Below are 8,688 nucleotides of genomic sequence, written 5' to 3'. Positions count from 1 at the left end.
GGCAGAGAGTACTGCCACAGTCTACAGCACAGTGTCTAGAGGCAGAGAGGACTGCCACAGTCTACAGCACAGTGTCTAGAGGCAGAGAGGACTGCCACAGTCTACAGCACAGTGTCTAGAGGCAGAGAGGACTGCCACAGTCTACAGCACAGTGTCTAGAGGCAGAGAGGACTGCCACAGTCTACAGCACAGTGTCTAGAGGCAGAGAGGAATGCCACAGTCTACAGCACAGTGTCTAGAGGCAGAGAGGACTGCCACAGTCTACCACACAGTGCATATAGGCAGAGAGGACTGCCACAGTCTGCAGCACAGTGCATATAGGCAGAGAGGACTGCCACAGTCTACAGCACAGTGTCTAGAGGCAGAGAGGACTGCCACAGTCTGCCACACAATGCATATAGGCAGAGAGGACTAACACAGTCTGCAGCACAGTGCATATTGGCAGAGGTTACTGCCACAGTCTGCAGCACAGTGCATATAGGCAGAGGGGACTGCCACAGTCTACAGCACAGTGTCTAGAGGCAGAGAGGACTGCCACAGTCTACCACACAGTGCATAGAGGCAGAGAGGACTGCCACAGTCTACCACACAGTGCATATAGGCAGAGAGGACTGCCACAGTCTACAGCACAGTGTCTAGAGGCAGAGAGGACTGCCACAGTCTACAGCACAGTGTCTAGAGGCAGAGAGGACTGCCACAGTCTACCACACAGTGCATATAGGCAGAGAGGACTGCCACAGTCTGCAGCACAGTGCATATAGGCAGAGGGGACTGCCACAGTCTGCAGCACAGTGCATATAGGCAGAGGGGACTGCCACAGTCTACAGCACAGTGTCTAGAGGCAGAGAGGACTGCCACAGTCTACCACACAGTGCATAGAGGCAGAGAGGACTGCCACAGTCTACCACACAGTGCATATAGGCAGAGAGGACTGCCACAGTCTACAGCACAGTGTCTAGAGGCAGAGAGGACTGCCGCAGTCTACAGCACAGTGTCTAGAGGCAGAGAGGACTGCCACAGTCTACCACACAGTGCATATAGGTAGAGAGGACTGCCACAGCCTACAGCACAGTGCATATAGGCAGAGAGGACTGCCACAGTCTACAGCACAGTGTCTAGAGGCAGAGAGGACTGCCACAGTCTGCAGCACAGTGCATATAGGTAGAGAGGACTGCCACAGCCTACAGCACAGTGCATATAGGCAGAGAGGACTGCCACAGTCTACCACACAGTGCATATAGGCAGAGAGGACTGCCACAGCCTGCAGCACAGTGCATATAGGTAGAGAGGACTGCCACAGCCTACAGCACAGTGCATAGAGGCAGAGATGACTGCCACAGTCTACCACACAGTGCATATAGGCAGAGATGACTGCCACAGTCTACCACATAGTGCATATAGGCAGAGAGGACTGCCACAGTCTACCAGACAGTGCCTAGAGGCAGAGATGACTGCCACAGTCTACAGCACAGTGTCTAGAGACAGAGAGGACTGCCACAGCCTACAGCACAGTGCCTTGAGGCAGAGAGGACTGCCACAGCCTGCAGCACAGTGCATATAGGCAGAGAGGACTGCCACTCTACAGCACTTTACCTAGAGGCAGAGAGGACTGCCACAGCCTACAGCACAGTGCCTAGAGGCAGAGAGGACTGCCATAGCCTACATCACAGTGCCTAGAGGTAGAGAGGACTGCCACAGTCTACAGATCAGTGTCTAGAGGCAGAGAGGACTGCCACAGCCTACAGCACAGTGCCTAGAGGCAGAAAGGACTGCCACAGTCTACAGCACAGTGTCTAGAGGCAGAGAGGACTGCCACAGCATGCAGCACAGTGCCTAGAGGCAGAGAGGACTGCCACAGTGTACAGCACAGTGTCTAGAGGCAGAGAGGACTGCCACAGCCTACAGCACAGTGCCTAGAGGCAGAAAGGAATGCCACAGTCTACAGCACAGTGTCTAGAGGCAGAGAGGACTGCCACAGCCTGCAGCACAGTGCCTAGAGGCAGAGAGGACTGCCACAGTGTACAGCACAGTGTCTAGAGGCAGAGAGGACTGCCACAGTCTACAGCACAGTGCATATAGGCAGAGATGACTGCCACAGTCTACCACATAGTGCATATAGGCAGAGAGGACTGCCACAGTCTACCAGACAGTGCCTAGAGGCAGAGATGACTGCCACAGTCTACAGCACAGTGTCTAGAGACAGAGAGGACTGCCACAGCCTACAGCACAGTGCCTTGAGGCAGAGAGGACTGCCACTCTACAGCACTTTACCTAGAGGCAGAGAGGACTGCCAAAGCCTACAGTACAGTGCCTAGAGGCAGAGAGGACTGCCATAGCCTACATCACAGTGCCTAGAGGTAGAGAGGACTGCCACAGTCTACAGATCAGTGTCTAGAGGCAGAGAGGACTGCCACAGCCTACAGCACAGTGCCTAGAGGCAGAAAGGACTGCCACAGTCTACAGCACAGTGTCTAGAGGCAGAGAGGACTGCCACAGCATGCAGCACAGTGCCTAGAGGCAGAGAGGACTGCCACAGTGTACAGCACAGTGTCTAGAGGCAGAGAGGACTGCCACAGCCTACAGCACAGTGCCTAGAGGCAGAGAGGACTGCCATAGCCTACAGCACAGTGCCTAGAGGTAGAGAGGACTGCCACAGTCTACAGATCAGTGTCTAGAGGCAGAGAGGACTGCCACAGTCTACAGCACAGTGCCTAGAGGTAGAGAGGACTGCCACAGTCTACAGCACAGTGCCTAGAGGCAGAGAGGACTGCCACAACCTACAACACAGTACATAGAGGCAGAGAGGACTGCCACAGCCTACAGCACAGTGCCTAGAGGCAGAGAGGACTGCCACAGTCTACAGCACAGTGTCTAGAGGCAGAGAGGACTGCCACAGCCTACAGCACAGTGCCTAGAGGCAGAGAGGACTGCCACAGCCTGCAGCACAGTGCCTAGAGGCAGAAAGGACTGCCACAGTCTACAGCACAGTGTCTAGAGGCAGAGAGGACTGCCACAGCCTGCAGCACAGTGCCTAGAGGCAGAGAGGACTACCAGAGTGTACAGCACAGTGTCTAGAGGCAGAGAGGACTGCCACAGTCTACAGCACAGTGCCTAGAGGTAGAGAGGACTGCCACAGTCTACAGCACAGTGCCTAGAGGCAGAGAGGACTGCCACAGCCTGCAGCACAGTGCATAAAGTCAGAGAGGACTGCCACAGCCTACAGCACAGTGTCTAGAGGCAGAGAGGACTGCCACAGCCTGCAGCACAGTGCCTAGAGGCAGAGAGGACTGCCACAGTGTACAGCACAGTGTCTAGAGGCAGAGAGGACTGCCACAGTCTACAGCACAGCGCCTAGAGGCAGAGAGGACTGCCACAGCCTACAGCATAGTGTCGAGAGGTAGAGAGGACTGCCACAGTCTACAGCACAGTGCCTAGAGGCAGAGAGGACTGCCACAGCCTACAGCACAGTACATAGAGGCAGAGAGGACTGCCACAGCCTACAGCACAGTGCCTAGAGGCAGAGAGGACTGCCACAGCCTACAGCACAGTGCCTAGAGGCAGAAAGGACTGCCACAGTCTACAGCACAGTGTCTAGAGGCAGAGAGGACTGCCACAGCCTGCAGCACAGTGCCTAGAGGCAGAGAGGACTGCCACCGTGTACAGCACAGTGTCTAGAGGCAGAGAGGACTGCCACAGTCTACAGCACAGCGCCTAGAGGCAGAGAGGACTGCCACAGCCTACAGCATAGTGTCGAGAGGCAGAGAGGACTGCCACAGCCTACAGAACCAGTGCCTAGAGGCAGAGAGGACTGCCACAGCCTACAGCACAGTACCTAGGGGCAGAGAGGACTGCCACAGTCTACAGCACAGTGCCTAGAGGCAGAGAGGACTGCCACAACCTACAGCACAGCGCCTAGAGGCAGAGAAGACTGCCACAGCAGCCTACAGCACAGTGCCTAGAGGCAGAGAGGACTGCCACAGTCTACATCACTTTACCTAGAGGCAGAGAGGACTGCAATAGTCTACAGCACAGTACCTAGAGGCAGAGAGGACTGCCACAGTCTACAACAGAGTGCCTAGAGGCAGAGAGGACTGCCACAGCGTACAGCACAGTACCTAGGGGCAGAGAGAACTGCCACAGTCTACAGCACAGTGCTTAGAGGCAGAACGGACTGCCACAGTCTACAGCACAGTGTCTAGAGGCAGAGAGGACTGCCACAGCCTCCAGCACAGTGCCTAGAGGCAGAGAGGACTGCCACAGCCTACAGCACAGTGCCTAGAGGTAGAGAGGACTGCCACAGCCTGCAGCACAGTGCATAAAGGCAGAGAGGACTGCCACAGCCTACAGCACAGTGTCTAGAGGCAGAGAGGACTGCCACAGCCTGCAGCACAGTGCCTAGAGGCAGAGGACTGCCACCGTGTACAGCACAGTGTCTAGAGGCAGAGAGGACTGCCACAGTCTACAGCACAGCACCTAGAGGCAGAGAGGACTGCCACAGTCTACAGCAGAGTGCCTAGAGGCAGAGAGGACTGCCACAGCGTACAGCACAGTGCCTAGAGGTAGAGAGGACTGCCACAGTCTACAGATCAGTGTCTAGAGGCAGAGAGGACTGCCACAGTCTACAGCACAGTGCCTAGAGGTAGAGAGGACTGCCACAGTCTACAGCACAGTGCCTAGAGGCAGAGAGGACTGCCACAACCTACAACACAGTACATAGAGGCATAGAGGACTGCCACAGCCTGCAGCACAGTGCATAAAGGCAGAGAGGACTGCCACAGCCTACAGCACAGTGCCTAGAGGTAGAGAGGACTGCCACAGTCTACAGCACAGTGCCTAGAGGCAGAAATATTGCCACAGGCTGCAGCACAATACCTAGAGGCAGAGAGGACTGCCACAGTCTACAGCACTTTACCTAGAGGCAGAGAGGACTGCCACAGTCTACAGCACTTTGCCTAGAGGCAGAGAGGACTGCCACAGCCTACAGCACAGTACATAGAGGCAGAGAGGACTGCCACAGCCTACCACACAGTGCAAATAGGCAGAGATGACTGCCACAGTCTACCACATAGTGCATATAGGCAGAGAGGACTGCCACAGTCTACCAGACAGTGCCTAGAGGCAGAAAGGACTGCCACAGTCTACAGCACAGTGTCTAGAGGCAGAGGACAGCCACAGTCTACAGCACAGTGTCTAGAGGCAGAGAGGACTGCCACAGCCTACAGCACAGTGCATATAGGCAGAGAGGACTGCCACAGTCTACAGCACAGTGTCTAGAGGCAGAGAGGACTGCCACAGTCTACCACACAGTGCATATAGGCAGAGAGGACTGCCACAGTCTGCAGCACAGTGCATATAGGTAGAGAGGACTGCCACAGCCTACAGCACAGTGCATATAGGCAGAGAGGACTGCCACAGTCTACCACACAGTGCATATAGGCAGAGAGGACTGCCACAGCCTGCAGCACAGTGCATATAGGTAGAGAGGACTGCCACAGCCTACAGCACAGTGCATAGAGGCAGAGATGACTGCCACAGTCTACCACACAGTGCAAATAGGCGGAGATGACTGCCACAGTCTACCACATAGTGCATATAGGCAGAGAGGACTGCCACAGTCTACCAGACAGTGCCTAGAGGCAGAGATGACTGCCACAGTCTACAGCACAGTGTCTAGAGACAGAGAGGACTGCCACAGCCTACAGCACAGTGCCTTGAGGCAGAGAGGACTGCCACAGCCTGCAGCACAGTGCATATAGGCAGAGAGGACTGCCACAGTCTACAGCACAGTGCCTAGAGGCAGAGAGGACTGCCAAGGTCTACAGCACAGTGCCTAGAGGCAGAGAGGACTGCCACAGCCTACAGCACAGTGCCTAGAGGCAGAGAGGACTGCCATAGCCTACAGCACAGTGCCTAGAGGTAGAGAGGACTGCCACAGTCTACAGATCAGTGTCTAGAGGCAGAGAGGACTGCCACAGTCTACAGCACAGTGCCTAGAGGTAGAGAGGACTGCCACAGTCTACAGCACAGTGCCTAGAGGCAGAGAGGACTGCCACAACCTACAACACAGTACATAGAGGCAGAGAGGACTGCCACAGCCTACAGCACAGTGCCTAGAGGCAGAGAGGACTGCCACAGTCTACAGCACAGTGTCTAGAGGCAGAGAGGACTGCCACAGCCTACAGCACAGTGCCTAGAGGCAGAGAGGACTGCCACAGCCTGCAGCACAGTGCCTAGAGGCAGAAAGGACTGCCACAGTCTACAGCACAGTGTCTAGAGGCAGAGAGGACTGCCACAGCCTGCAGCACAGTGCCTAGAGGCAGAGAGGACTGCCAGAGTGTACAGCACAGTGTCTAGAGGCAGAGAGGACTGCCACAGTCTACAGCACAGTGCCTAGAGGTAGAGAGGACTGCCACAGTCTACAGCACAGTGCCTAGAGGCAGAGAGGACTGCCACAGCCTACAGCACAGTACATAGAGGCAGAGAGGACTGCCACAGCCTACAGCACAGTGTCTAGAGGCAGAGAGGACTGCCACAGCCTGCAGCACAGTGCATAAAGGCAGAGAGGACTGCCACAGCCTACAGCACAGTGTCTAGAGGCAGAGAGGACTGCCACAGCCTGCAGCACAGTGCCTAGAGGCAGAGAGGACTGCCACAGTGTACAGCACAGTGTCTAGAGGCAGAGAAGACTGCCACAGTCTACAGCACAGCGCCTAGAGGCAGAGAGGACTGCCACAGCCTACAGCATAGTGTCGAGAGGTAGAGAGGACTGCCACAGTCTACAGCACAGTGCCTAGAGGCAGACAGGACTGCCACAGCCTACAGCACAGTACATAGAGGCAGAGAGGACTGCCACAGCCTACAGCACAGTGCCTAGAGGCAGAGGACTGCCACAGCCTACAGCACAGTGCCTAGAGGCAGAAAGGACTGCCGCAGTCTACAGCACAGTGTCTAGAGGCAGAGAGGACTGCCACAGCCTGCAGCACAGTGCATAAAGGCAGAGAGGACTGCCACAGCCTACAGCACAGTGTCTAGAGGCAGAGAGGACTGCCACAGCCTGCAGCACAGTGCCTAGAGGCAGAGAGGACTGCCACCGTGTACAGCACAGTGTCTAGAGGCAGAGAGGACTGCCACAGTCTACAGCACAGCGCCTAGAGGCAGAGAGGACTGCCACAGCCTACAGCATAGTGTCGAGAGGCAGAGAGGACTGCCACAGCCTACAGAACCAGTGCCTAGAGGCAGAGAGGACTGCCACAGCCTACAGCACAGTACCTAGGGGCAGAGAGGACTGCCACAGTCTACAGCACAGTGCCTAGAGGCAGAGAGGACTGCCACAACCTACAGCACAGTGCCTAGAGGCAGAGAAGACTGCCACAGCCTACAGCACAGTGCCTAGAGGCAGAGAGGACTGCCACAGTCTACATCACTTTACCTAGAGGCAGAGAGGACTGCAATAGTCTACAGCACAGTACCTAGAGGCAGAGAGGACTGCCACAGTCTACAGCAGAGTGCCTAGAGGCAGAGAGGACTGCCACAGCCTACAGCACAGTACCTAGGGGCAGAGAGGAGTGCCACAGTCTACAGCACAGTGCTTAGAGGCAGAACGGACTGCCACAGTCTACAGCACAGTGTCTAGAGGCAGAGAGGACTGCCACAGCCTCCAGCACAGTGCCTAGAGGCAGAGAGGACTGCCACAGCCTACAGCACAGTGCCTAGAGGTAGAGAGGACTGCCACAGCCTGCAGCACAGTGCATAAAGGCAGAGAGGACTGCCACAGCCTACAGCACAGTGCCTAGAGGTAGAGAGGACTGCCACAGTCTACAGCACAGTGCCTAGAGGCAGAAATATTGCCACAGGCTGCAGCACAATACCTAGAGGCAGAGAGGACTGCCACAGTCTACAGCACTTTACCTAGAGGCAGAGAAGCCTGCCACAGTCTACAGCACAGTACCTAGAGGCAGAGAGGACTGCCACAGCCTACAGCACAGTGCATAGAGGCAGAGATGACTGCCACAGTCTACCACACAGTGCAAATAGGCAGAGATGACTGCCACAGTCTACCACATAGTGCATATAGGCAGAGAGGACTGCCACAGTCTACCAGACAGTGCCTAGAGGCAGAAAGGACTGCCACAGTCTACAGCACAGTGTCTAGAGGCAGAGAGGACAGCCACAGTCTACAGCACAGTGCATATAGGCAGAGAGGACTGCCACAGTCTACCACACAGTGCATATAGGCAGAGAGGACTGCCACAGCCTGCAGCACAGTGCATATAGGTAGAGAGGACTGCCACAGCCTACAGCACAGTGCATAGAGGCAGAGATGACTGCCACAGTCTACCACACAGTGCAAATAGGCGGAGATGACTGCCACAGTCTACCACATAGTGCATATAGGCAGAGAGGACTGCCACAGTCTACCAGACAGTGCCTAGAGGCAGAGATGACTGCCACAGTCTACAGCACAGTGTCTAGAGACAGAGAGGACTGCCACAGCCTACAGCACAGTGCCTTGAGGCAGAGAGGACTGCCACAGCCTGCAGCACAGTGCATATAGGCAGAGAGGACTGCCACAGTCTACAGCACAGTGCCTAGAGGCAGAGAGGACTGCCACAGCCTACAGCACAGTGCCTAGAGGCAGAGAGGACTGCCATAGCCTACAGCACAGTGCCTAGAGGTAGAGAGGACTGC

The sequence above is a fragment of the Oncorhynchus tshawytscha genome, linkage group LG08 (genome assembly GCF_018296145.1).
Source record: "Oncorhynchus tshawytscha isolate Ot180627B linkage group LG08, Otsh_v2.0, whole genome shotgun sequence".
NCBI classification, from domain to species: domain Eukaryota; kingdom Metazoa; phylum Chordata; class Actinopteri; order Salmoniformes; family Salmonidae; genus Oncorhynchus; species Oncorhynchus tshawytscha.
The sequence above is the reverse complement of the archived record's forward strand: the minus strand, read 5'-3'. Positions refer to the sequence as shown.